Here is a 13,001-nt window from a genome sequence, read left to right as displayed (position 1 = left end):
CATTTAGAAAATAGTCCATACCTCTTCTTCCTACCAATGTGCATGACCTCATACTTGCCCACATTGTACTCTATTTGCCACGTCTTTCCCCACTCCTAACCTGTCCAAACCCTTCTGCAGCCTGTCTGCACTTTCCATGCTACCTGTCCCTCTACCTATCTTTTTATCGTCTGCAAGCTTTTGCCTCTCTTTTGTCCTTTGTCAGAGTTTCTTTAGAAATCTAAGTCTTCCTTTTATTACTGGCTAGCTTACCCTTCTATTTAATCTTCTCCCTCCTTTATATCTTTTTTTTTGTTACCCTCTGATCTTTGCATGCTTCACAATCGTCTGGTTTCCCATTGCCCTTCACTACAGAAGAATGTCAATTAACCGAATTTTGGATTATCCAAACAAAGTTTTCAAGGTCCCGATGCTTGGGTAAACTGTATTACCCAAACATTTGATTATCTGAATATTTGATTATCCGAACAAAATACTCCTCGCCCATGTCATTCGGATAATCTAGATTCCTCCATATATGCTCACTCTTTTGCTTTTTATGGAATCCCTGACTTCCCTGGTCAGCCCTGGTACCCTCATCCTCCCTGTACCATGCTTCTTTTGCCTTGGAATTAATCTCTGCTGTGTCTCCTGAATTACTGCCAGAAACCGCTGCCATTGCTGTTCTACAGCCTTCCCTGCTAGGCTCCTCTCCTAGTCAATTCTATCCAGCTCCCCCCCTCATGCCTCTGCAGTTGCCTTTATTCACCTATGTTACCGTTACCCTCCGATTCTATCATCTTCTCCTCAAATTCAATCACATTATGATCACTGCCTTCTAAGGGTTCCTTTACCTTAAGCTCCCTTATCCAGTCTGTCTCATTGCACATCATTAAATCCAGTATTGCCTGTTCCCTCGTGGGCTCCACCACAAGCTGCTCCATAAAGCCATCTCGTAGATATTCCACAAAAGAAATCATTATATAGGAAGTGTTAAGAGGAGAGATGCTAAAGTGCATCCATGGAAGCAAACAAGAAGAGTCTGGGGAAGGCAAGAGATGTACTCTTTCATCCAAACATGGGTAACAGAATCAGGGGAGCTCCCCAGCCTGTGAGCAGAGCTTGTAATGATGTTCCAAGCTAAGCAAAAAACTAGAGAGCTGTTAGTGTGGCATCCTGGGCAGACTATAATTGAAACTGGGAATGGGCATCTTTACTCTCAAACTGATTAACCAGGAGGCTACCATTCTAACTGCTAACCAACTGACTTCCATGACCACATCTGAGATTGTCAAAATTCCTAAACGCACACCTCAGCTGCTATGGCATTCCTGACACTGTCAGTGATGACAATACAGTCCTGTATAAAAGTTTGGCAAATCTGCCCAGCCAAATAAAAGTTGAGGCAGCAGTGGAAGTCACTAAAGAACTCTCTCAGCAACTGAGCAATTCTGGCACAGATATTCAAAAGGTGATCTTCACATTGCGAAACATTTAGTGAAGGGATGGAAGATTGTTCTGTGCGAAGAAAAGTGTCACACCAGATGCAAGCTACCCTCCTAATAGAGAAAGGTACTGAAGCTAGAAGCAGAAATAGGCTTGAGTGAAAAGTCCATGTGAAATGTCAGCCAAATTTCATTTGGACAAGACTGCCAAATCATTGCCAGGCATTGGGAGAGTCCGTCAGGGTACAAAGATTCAACACGGAATGCACATTAACCATCTGAGGTTAACAGTAATGTAATGACAAAAGCAGAACATCAAATAACACAGAAACCAAGCTCCTTGGCAGAACAGCATAATCGTCTGTTAGGAATTTAATCACTAAACTAATGGCACTGAGACCCTGAGGAGTTGGTAACCAAACGGCAAATTTTAAGCTGATTGGCGAAAGAATTCGAGATGGTGTGAGGGGAAAGCCTTTATGCCAGGAGTGGTTGAAATTTGGAGTGTATTACCCAATTGAGTGATCGTTACAGATCAAAATTCCATCAGATAAATGCTAGGAGAGCAAAGGAAGTGCAGAGATGGGAACGCTTAGAGGGGTTGCATTAAAGGGATTTGTGTTTTAAAGAAACTGGCGCAGTCTTGATGGGTTGAATGACCCCCTTCAGGCCACGATGCGGAGGAGCTGGTGTTAGACTGGGGGTGGACAAAGTTAAAAATTGCACAATGCCAGGTTATAGTCCAACATGTTTTATTTGGAAGCACTAGCTTTTGGAGTGCTGCTCCTTCAGGTAGCTGTCATCAGTAGCTAGCTGATGCAGGAGCAGTGCTCTGAAAGGTAGTGCTTCCAAATAAATCTTTTGGACTATAACCTTCTTCAGGTTGTATGCCCTGGGTTGAATTTAACCAGAAATTGGCTTAGAGTCTATTTTGTATGTTTCATGGTTAATATTGAGAAGCTTCTCACTGCTGAGCTCGCATGATTTTTTAACTTTCTCACTAATGCCCACTTCATTCCACACTTGGGAAGATGCAGCTCTATGATTCTATGGTATCACTGGGGGCACTGTAAACCAATGTGAGTCATCTGGGCAAATCTTGGTCCTAGGTAAAAACGAGGACTGCAGATGCTGGAAACCAGAGTCTAGATTAGAGTGGTGCTGGAAAAGCACAGCAGGTCAGGCAGCATCCGAGGAGCAGGAAAATCGACATTTCGGGCAAAAGCCCTTCATTAGGAATAGAGGCTCTATCCCAAATCTTGGTCCTGTTGATGTCTCACTGTAGTGAGCAGTTCAATGATCACAACAGCATTGGCTAAACCATACAACCTCAGGGTTTCATTTCATAACTCAAATGATATTTTTTTTATTTTGCTACTGTTTAAATGCTGTTTCCATTGTTATTTGTGTAGTTCAGATTGGCTGTCATGTAAAAACATGTTAAAAGTTTAGCAAGTCTGCAGATGCCATGGTAATGGAAAGTTGACTTTATGATCAAATTCATAACTGCGAGAACGTTAGAAGGTAGTGGATGATTCTTCATAGGAGTTAGCTTAAATGATAGTGAATTTACTTCACAATTGGGTTGAGCTGGTTTGCTTTATGCTTAGCATTCTGAATTGTCTAACCAAATCTTCAACTGAAATGTATCTTGTTTCAATATGCAGGCAAGTGCAGGTATTTATTTTTGCTATTAACAGCAATTGGTCAAACTGTTGCTCAATACTTGCAGAGTATTTATTTTCTACCACAGCCATACGGAAATGACGTGTATGTGTGCCCCTGAGAGTGAGTGAATGCTTGTGGCGTGTATCTGGGTATTTTGAGTGTGTGGGTGTGTAAGCGAGACTGTCTGGGTGTGGGTGAGTTAATGTGCAAGCAGATTAACATTTGAATGAGGTCTACAGAACTCAGTGTAAACCAACAAACAAAACTGGTTTATTTCTTGATAATGCTGTTACTTGAATATACAGGGGGAGGTTTGTGGGGAGTTTCCACCGTTTTGTGACACTCTGGAAACACAGTCTAAGAACACACAATATCTCTGTATATATCAATGTAATTTTAACAATTGACCATGCAAATCAGCTTGTGTCTATTTCTGTGGGTTCTGAACTCTTGTTACTCACTGACAAAGCTCTGTAATTAGGCTGCACTAATGTTACGATATATTTCCTCCTTGACCTGTATACTCTGGATTTCCCTCAACTGGTCAGGGGTCAATTTGACTTTTTGGTCAGTAAGAAATCAGCTGCTCTTAATAATCTGGAGTGAACCATCATATTTGAATGTTATACATAAAATGATTATTGTTCAGGTAATTCAGGGTGTCAGGGCAGAAAACATGCTCTTCTCAATTTGATATAATGTCAATTTGAACAGCTTCTAGGATAAACCTACTTGGAAGGTAAGATATGCCTCAGATATTGGAGGGTATTGGAGAATTGAAAACTTCTGGAGACCTTCCCAAGTAAAACGGAATAATTTAGCACAAGGGCCTCTGGAAAAGCATCAGAATGTCAGATGTAGACAATGACCTGTCCAGCAGGAATTGAACTCATTTCCTTCTATTCATCGCCCCTTGCTTGAGACAAGTTCTGATTGGTTAGGGGGTTATTGTTGCATCTTACTGAAGTTGTTTTCACATCTTTCTGAAAAAAAAGAGCTGTGCATGTAACAAGATGGAATCTGGTTTTAAAAAAAAAACTGTTATGGGAAAAATAATGAAGGGAAGTGTGGTCTAAACATAGGTTTTTCGGAAGAATTTGAACGTGATGTTATGGAATGAGCCTAAATTGTTTTTGAACAAGAATTAACTCTTCTGTATCATGTTGGAGGACTGGGGAAAAGTACAGTTCCCCAAGAGACATGATGCTGTTGTAAAAATGTGCAGCAGGTAAAATGGTGAGTAAAACTACATCAATGCTCATGGTTGCTTCAGGCCATTTTAAAAAAAAAATGGTTTCCTGAGATCCAGGACCTGGTGTTGATACTACCCACTGGTGACTGTGCAAACTCCACACAGACAGACATTCTCCCTGTGTCTGTGTGAGTTTCCTCCAGATGCTCCATGTTTCCTCCCACCTTCTAAAGGTGTGCAGATTGGGTGGATTGGTTATGGGAAATTTCCGCATAGTGTCCAGAGATGTGTGTATTGGACGGATTTCCCATGGGGAAAGTGCACAGTTGTGGGGATATGGTAGGAGCATGGGTTGGGGTGGTACAGCCTTCTGAGGGTGGACTTGATGGGCTGAAGGGCTTGCTTCTTCACAGCAGGGATTGTATGATTCTATGAATAGAGCATGAGGAGGATCATTTGTCACTCTGTTTCCTTGGCCATGTTTGTTTTTTTTTAAAGCAGAACCATTCACAACAAATCTTGTGACCTTAAAAGGCAAAGCATGTTGGAAATTCTTTCCATCCTCCCACACAAGATGATGTCATTGCAGACTGGGAGTGACCTTCCCAAATGTAATGAGCTGGAATTTGTTGTGCTTTGGAGTCTGGCCTTCCTGTGACTCAGCATGGAATGGAATAATTATCTCAGAGTGAAGGGAGAACTACTGCAGTAAGCAGTGTTGAGGAGAGGCGTGGGGTTGTAATCACCAGGAGGAAGGTTTGAGAAATCGGAGGATCTGGACTGTATTTGCAACAGGAAAACACCTACATCTCTTATACAAATATCAAGATTATAGCTAAGAAATCCAACTTACTATTTGTGACTCAGTCTTGTTTTATTTGTGTGTTTTCAATGTAACTGGAGGGACCTTGATAGAGAAGAATATTTTAATTGCAGCAATATGAAAATAAAGAAGTTCATCTTTAGTGCAAGTTCCATTATCTTGTGCAATAAAATTGAAAAGTGGTGAAAAACTTTTTTTTTTGGTGCTAATTACTCCATCAGAATGAAGTAACTGTTGCAGCTACTGCACCTGCAAATGCAGGGCAAAGAAACTGTTGGTCAAAATAGGGGCGTGTTGAACCAATTGTTTTTAACTAGCTTGTATACTTTCGAAATGAGTAATTTCTGACATCCCCTCTCCCACCCAACTCCCCTACATCCACTTTCTCAACGTTTATTATTTTCAGAATCACCAAAAATGTAATAAACTCTAGTTTGCATATTCTCCCCGAGTCTGTGTGGGTTTCCTCTGGGTGCTCCAGTTTCCTCCCACAATCCAAAGACGTGCAGGTCAGGTGAATTGGCCGTGCTAAATTGCCCTCGTGGTGTTGGGTGCATTCGTCAGGAGTAAATGGTGGGGGAATGGATTTGAGTGGGTTACCCTCTTTGGAGGGTCAGTGTGGATTTGTTGCGCAAAATGACCTGTTACGAGACTGTAGGAAATCTAATCTCTAATCTGCTCTGGCAAAGTGTTAACTACTTTTGAGAGTGAAGAAAAATCAATTTGCCTTTTTTTTTAAAAAAAACACTGAAAGGAATAAAGCAGTGTGTCTGGTCATTCTCTTACTGTGCACAAATTTGCTACATTCCACTTTGAAAGTACTTCATTGGCTATAAGGCACTGTAGGACATTTTGAAGTCATGGTAGGTGCTATATAAATTTAAGTCCTTTAAGTTAAATCAGCGTAAGTAATTGCAAAGAATGGATAAGTGTAATGTTGTAGATACAATATACTTGGATTTTCAGAAAGCCTTTGATAAGGTACCGCACATAAGGCTAACGATGAGGACTTTAGAGTTTATGTTCGCAGAGGACAAATGGCTCATTGGATTGCAAATCACTTTCAAAAGAAAAGCAGAGTAGGAATAAAGGGTACTTTAAGACTGGTAGTGTGCCGAAGCATCAGTGCAAGGATCAGAATGACTTGCATTGATGATTTGAAAGAATGATTAGTTAGTTCAGCATTAATCTTTTGATAGTAATGGCAAAGTGGAGATATGGATAATGCAGAAAGAAACATTAGAAAACTGAACAGTAAGCTAGCAAGTAGGAATTGACCAATGTGAGGTGATGCATCTTGTCAGAATAAATTCTAAACCTGCACCATTGAAAGTAAGGAATTGAAAGGAAAAGGATTAGCAAAGCAAAGGGATCTAGTGATATGGGGGAGTGATTCATTTGAAGCTGAAGGAGCATTGCATTGTAGGAGAGAAATGGAAAATCTAGAAAAAAAATTGGAATTCATGACTAGAGGTGTAGAAATTCAACAGTAATGAAACTATCTTACGTTTATATAAGACCTTAGTTGATCAGCAAAAGTAATCTTGCACAGTGTGGTCTCCATTCTATCTTTTAAAAAGTGGGAAAAGTACACATAACATTTACAAGGGTGGTACCAGAATTGAGATGTAATGGTTGTTTTTAGCCCAAATCTGTTCAGACTCTCTAACATGTAGCTTAAAGGAAATCGCACTTTGTTGAAGTTGTTTGTTTTGCATTTGTCGGGACATTTCACAAGAAGTTCCAATGTAAAAGGGAAACGTGGTATGTGAATTTCCATGCTAGTGCGATATTAAGTATTGCAAAGTAGGTGCTGGAAAAGCACAGCAGGTCAGGCAGCGTCCAGGAAAAATATTGATTTGGTTGCTGTGAAGTAAAGGCTTGGGTTTTGGTCACTGTTAGGTGTATCCCTGGTTTCTCAACACCACATCTGCAGAACTGAAAGGCCAAGACAGAAGAGTTGAGGCAGTCTCCATTCACATAGTAATATTTATGTTAGAGAAATGCTCGGCGTTGACCATCTCCAACAACAAAGAATCTGACCATTTCCCCTTGATATTCAATGGCGTTACCATTGCTGAATCCTCACAATCAACATCTGAAGTGTTATTATTGACCAGAATCTGAACAAGACCAGCTCCCTAAAAATTGTAGCTAGAGCTGCAGGTCAAACCCTGAGTATTCAGAACAAAGCAATTCGCCTTCTGACTCCCCAGCGTTTATCCACTCTCTGCAAGACAGAAGTCAGAAGAGAGATTGGAAACACTGGCTGTTCTCCTTGGAGAAGTAGAGTCGCAGGGAGATAGGATAGTGAAGAAGGCGATTGGTATGCTTTCCTTTATTGGTCAGAGTATTGAGTACAGGAGTTGGGAGGTTATGCTGAGGCTGTACAGGACATTGGTTAGGCCACTGTTGGAATATTGTATGCAATTCTGGTCTCCTTCCTATCGAAAGGATGTTGTGAAATTTGAAAGAGTTCAGAAAAGATGTACAAGGTTTTTGCCAGGGTTGGAGGATTTGAGCTATAGGGAGAGGCTGAACAGGCTGGGGCTGTTTTCCCTGGACTGTCGGAGGCTGAGGGGTGACCTTGCAGAGGTTTATAAAATCATGAGGGGCATGGATAGGGTAAATAGACAAAGTATGTTCCCTGGGGTGGGAAAGTTCAGAACTAGAGGGCATAGGTTTAGGGTGAGAGGGGAAAGATATAAAAAGGGACCTCGGGGGCAACTTTTTCATGCAGAAGATGGTGTGTGTAGTGAATGAGCTGCCAGTGAAAATGGTGGTGGCTGGTACAATTACAGCATATAATAAGCATCTGGATGGGCATATGAATAGGAAATATTTAGAGGGATATGAGCCAAGTGCTGGCAAATGGGACAAGATTAGATTAGGATAACTGGTCAGCGTGGGCGAGTTGGAGCGAGGGGTCTGTTTCCATGCTGTACATCTCTCCAACTCTATGACTCTAAAGATCCAATAATATTTCTAACGTGTAATTAAATAGAAAGTCTTTGCTCAAAGACTGGTTAGATTGTAGAACTACCTTACACTTGAAGTAGTTGGGGGGGGGGGGGGGCGGGGGGGGAAATGGAATGAGCTGAGCACACGATAAAGGGACAAAAACATGTACTCAAACGTTGAGATGTGGTGGATGGGCTGGAAAGGGACTTATTTAGAATGTAAACACCACAGACTATTTGGTCCAAATGACCTGTTCCATGCTGAATTACAGATGTAATTCTCTATCCAATAAAAAGATGTCTATGGTAAGAATGAAGTACAACTGAGGAAGTTCATAATAAGAGTTGAAAAGATACTCTGATCATATTGCTCCTGACATAATACGTGTTGCTACTTTCACTGAAAGTACCAAAAATGTTTTGGTTTTGCATCTTCAGACTGAACCGCCAGCTATTTTTTGATTCAGGTAAAGTTAGTGCCAAGCTGGGAGGATGTGTAACTCCACGTGGGCAGAATCAGAAATTGCCAGTTGCTGACTCCAGCTTGCTGCTGTGTGCCTGTTTTTGAGCGATGTTGGCAGATGCCCAAGGATGGGGTTTTTGCTTGCACTTTGCACCAAGGGAACGATCAGAGAAACCACTAAGGAGCGGAAATTAGAACATTTGTGGTGTGTAATTGATGTGTATTTTGTGAATCAACCAGTGTGATTGGATGGATAGACAGATTTCTAATTTATGGGTTGGAGGGTTATAGAGAGCGGGCAGGAAAATGGATCTGAAGCTGAAATAAGATCAGTCACAATTGTATCAAACAGCAGAGCAGACTCGGGCGCTGAATTGCCTGCTCTTCCAGTTCTTATCAGGGATTTTACAGTTCTATCTTAAACACAGCCCTGTCAAATTATTGTGTGTGTCCCCATGAATGAATGATAAGTGAATACAACTTTAAAAGTCAACAAATTAGCAGTATGTAACTTGGTGAAGAGAGGGGAGAAAAATCACCCAGTAGCATGTGACTTTTTGGAGAGATTAAGTACGGGAGATGGAATATTGATCAGATGGAGGCAGGTTGTGTTGACGTGGAATATTTAATGGTTCAGTATAATAGTTCTTTTCCTGTTGGAAGAATTGTCACAATCGGGTTAAAATCAAGGTGGTGGTGAGCAGTCCCTCCTCTTGAAACGAAAAGAAAGAAACAGGTCCTAACTGGAAATAGACAAGTGAGGGGTATGATAACATCATGAGCATTGCACGGAATGTTTCAGTTCACGGGGGTGAGATGCCAGAAGACGATTGAAGCAGTTAGCTATTGTGATTAAATTTCTTGAGAATACTACTGGTAACAAGCACTCCTGTATTTCAGAAACGCTCTCTTAGTTCACATTCTTATCTGTTTTGAGTTTCCTGCCTTCACCCTGCTCCGCCCCTTCAGCAGAAATGTTTCATTGGTTAGTGTGGTATCATGTTGTCTCTTGTGCCATGTAGCCTGTTTTAATAGGTAGTAAGAGGAATAAATGATTATTAGCCTTTTAGTCAGATGCTTTGATTGAACCCTGCCCTAATTTCTAAGAGACTGCACTGTTTTTAACTTTGGGTAGCTGCACTGTAATTGTAGTTAATGTTTATTTGTATTCAGCATTAAATGTAATAGGCTTGAAAGTCAGCAATGTGCAAAATAAATCCGAGGATTTGATGATCTTGTAGATGCATTGGGATGCTGTCATGAGCTTTGCAGAGTCTGGGCTCTAAAAATGTAATAATGCTTGCTGAATGCTGTATTGGTAATAAATGGCATGTGGCACACTGGGACATTTACTTTCATTTAAGAACTCTAGGTAACAGGTCTAATTCTAATTGTACTGGATGTCAACAGCAATGGGAAAAATAAAAAAAGGAATTAGGTATTGGTTAGTTGGTGCTGCACTTGTTAAAATCTGTGATGAGGCAAGATTGGGGAATGGTACGACATTCGAAAGAATAAGTTGAAGCAGATCATGGCACATTGCCTCAACCAATGGGGCAATACGTTTTTGATTTTTGATAAAATTTCCGTTGTTTTTAAAAAAAATGTAATGCCTACTTACCATAGTCAGCTTAAGAACAATTAGATCACCAGAGGAAATGACATCATCAAGCAAAGGTAACCTAAATACATAAATAGAAAGAGGGTCATAACACCAGTGCTTCACTGGAGACTCTCGCTAATGATGTTACCTAGCATGGTGGCGAAACATCTGAAAACAAACCTTCCAGTTCAGTGAGCAAACTTACATCCAGATCCTTAGCCTGAGCTACAAATCTTCTCCAAACCCACTAGCACAATGGCATATTTTCACCTCACTCGGCCTGTGTGGCATCTGGCAATTGATATAGCATCGTGGTGGAGTTAATGATATTGGTAGTGGTGCAAGCAATTTGAGATATTGAATTAAGAGAGTGCACATACACTTAAAAGACTTTACAGCAGCATTTTTTTTCTGCTGGTATATAATAGTATTAACTGGTAAATAAAATCTGGTGACAGTATAACATAATGGGTGTCAACTAATTCATTAGTAATCTCCATAGGAACATGGCTAAAAGCCAATGCAAACTTTTTATGCTCGTGAATTATATTTGTAAGCTGGTGCTGAAGTTCTGTTCAATGTAATTTATGGTTTAAAACAAATTCCCTTTTGCAAATATGTAATCTTTCTGTTTGATTTTACTGTTGTTTTTTGCTTTTTTTTGTACTTTTAGATTCCTGCCTCAATAAAATTCCGTTGTATAGCCCCTCAATTCTAATTTCATCCCCACCTCTGTTTGTTTCTGCTTTTTAGGTGCATTATTTCGATCAGTCATTTGGTCATCGGTCCTCACGTTTCATCCCCTGACTCTGTGAGAGTTGTTTATGTATTCTGTGAAGGGTCCTGGAATGTTTTGCTATGTGAGGTGTAAGTTGTTGAGAACCGCCTAATCTTTGCCGTACCAGTTGCGAAACTTTGGAAATGTTGTGATGCCTGACGTTTCAGGCCTTGCTTGTGAACCAGGTGAGAGGGTCTCATTCACTACAGTCAGTACTTTTTCCTCCTTTCTCTTAGTTACACCATCTTTCCCTCAAATGGGCAATTCAAGCTAATTATAGTGTGAAGCTGATATAAGCCAGTCATCTCTAACCCTGTGATGAAGCATGCAAGTGAATGAAAATCCACCATGTGAAATGCAGATTGTTCTCCATTTTTTTCCATTTGTTTAAAAGCCCCTGAGACAATATTCAGCTACAGCAAACATCAAGTGGGTATACTGACAAGCTGGAGTGGAAATGCTTTGTAAGAGAAATAAATAAGGTATGCAGCAACAGTCTCCTGCCAGAAGTAAATAATAATCAGAAAGTGTGGGTATATCCCAGACTTATGTTTAAGTAGTATGAATGCAGGTTGCATTGCAATTCAGCCATGTATTGTTCATAGCAGCAGGTTTTGCTTGGTTCTTGGTACACAGAACCCTGGTACCTAATCCCCAGAGCTTCCTGTAGTCAAGCAACAATTAAAACTATTCCATCAACATTGAAATTCACGTGGGGAGGGTGGGTGGGACTTGGAAGCAGCTTGGTGACTCTTCTTGGCAGTTTTCAAGAGTCTTGTATTTATGAATCCATTTCTGTCATCCATTACAATAATAGAAATAAAACAAGTCTTGCATTTATGCAGCAACATTCAGGAGAATTGGCTCATCCACTGACTGGAAGATTCACGGCCCTAAATTTCTTCCTCGGTTTGAGAGATGCCGTTGAGAAATGAACAGAAAATCTCTGGGGCTGGGGAGCCTCGGGCTGAGCGTGGAATCAGTTATGCCACTTCTTCACAGTAACTGGGACATGCTATTGATGGGAGACATAGAGGTGCACATAACAGGAGCCTGCTTTGTCATTCAATAAGATGGCTGCTCTGTTTGTGTTCTAAATTCCATATTTCCATTAATCCTCCCATGACTCTTGATTCTTCGGTCTAGTAAGAATCTATCCACTTCAGTCTTAAAAGAAAATTAATTACCTTACTTTCTTTTGGGGCAAGGAGTTCCAAAGTTGCACATTCTTGAACAAAATATCTATCCTGATCTCAATCCTGAAAGCCTGCCCCCTTTTCTGTCCCTTCCGCCCTATAGTTTATCAGGTCCATCCTAGTTCTAAGTGCGCAGTGCCGAAGATCGAGGGCCCAGTGAAGTCAGGATTTGTACCTTTTTAAAGGGAAACCTTATTATTTTTTGGTGCGCTACTTCCACCTTTTGTGAGTTGTGATGGTTTTTTAAACTACGATTGAGTGCTGGCAGGATTGTGAGCGGCTTGTGACAAGGTGGCGCAAGATCTGTAATAAAGTTGGATCTGTGTTGGGCTGGAAAATAGGACTGAACTCAGTGACTAGGAATGTCATTACACTGTGAGACATGATGTTTCAGTATCCATGGCCAATAGATTCCTTATTGTCTCATATGTTGGGAAGAAGATATTTAGTATGCTTTCCTTTATTGGTCAGACCATTAAGCACAGGAGTTGGGAGGTCATGTTGTGGCTGTACAGGACATTGGTTAGGCGACTTTCGGAATATTGCATGCAATTCTGGTCTCCTTTCTATTGGAAGGATATTTTGAAACTGGGAATGGTTCAGAAAAGATTTCCAAGGATGTTGCCAGGGTTGGAGGATTTGAGCTACAGGGAGAGGCTGAATAGGCTGGGGCCATTTTCCCTGGAGTGTCAGAGGCTGAGGGGTGACCTCATAGATGTTTATAAATCATGAGGGGCATGGATTGGGTAAGTAGACAAGGAAAACAACATGTACAGACCAAATACTTACACTACAGAAACAATCATCACAACACACATAAACGGATCTGCATTAGAACATTATTTCGACGAGCCACCACACACTGCAGTGCAGAGGAACTATGAAGAGCAGAGG

General features: G+C 40.9%; 1 protein-coding gene across 3 annotated transcripts in view; it reads left to right on the top strand.

Annotated features, from left to right (window-relative positions):
• elf1 (E74-like ETS transcription factor 1) overlaps positions 1-13,001 on the top strand; it is a 269,537-nt gene that overhangs the window by 41,927 nt on the left and 214,609 nt on the right. Inside the window, exon 1 of one of the 3 annotated variants that reach the window (XM_072594688.1) lies at positions 10,919-11,096. The exons of the other annotated variants lie outside the window; for them this stretch is intronic. The gene's annotated coding sequence lies outside the window, so the exon portion shown is untranslated. Of the gene's footprint in view, positions 1-10,918; positions 11,097-13,001 lie in introns of those variants that run through there. 3 annotated transcript variants of the gene reach the window in all.

The sequence above is a fragment of the Chiloscyllium punctatum genome, chromosome 25, assembly GCF_047496795.1.
Source record: "Chiloscyllium punctatum isolate Juve2018m chromosome 25, sChiPun1.3, whole genome shotgun sequence".
Classification (NCBI taxonomy): domain Eukaryota; kingdom Metazoa; phylum Chordata; class Chondrichthyes; order Orectolobiformes; family Hemiscylliidae; genus Chiloscyllium; species Chiloscyllium punctatum.
This window is presented reverse-complemented; position numbering and strand designations above follow the sequence as displayed.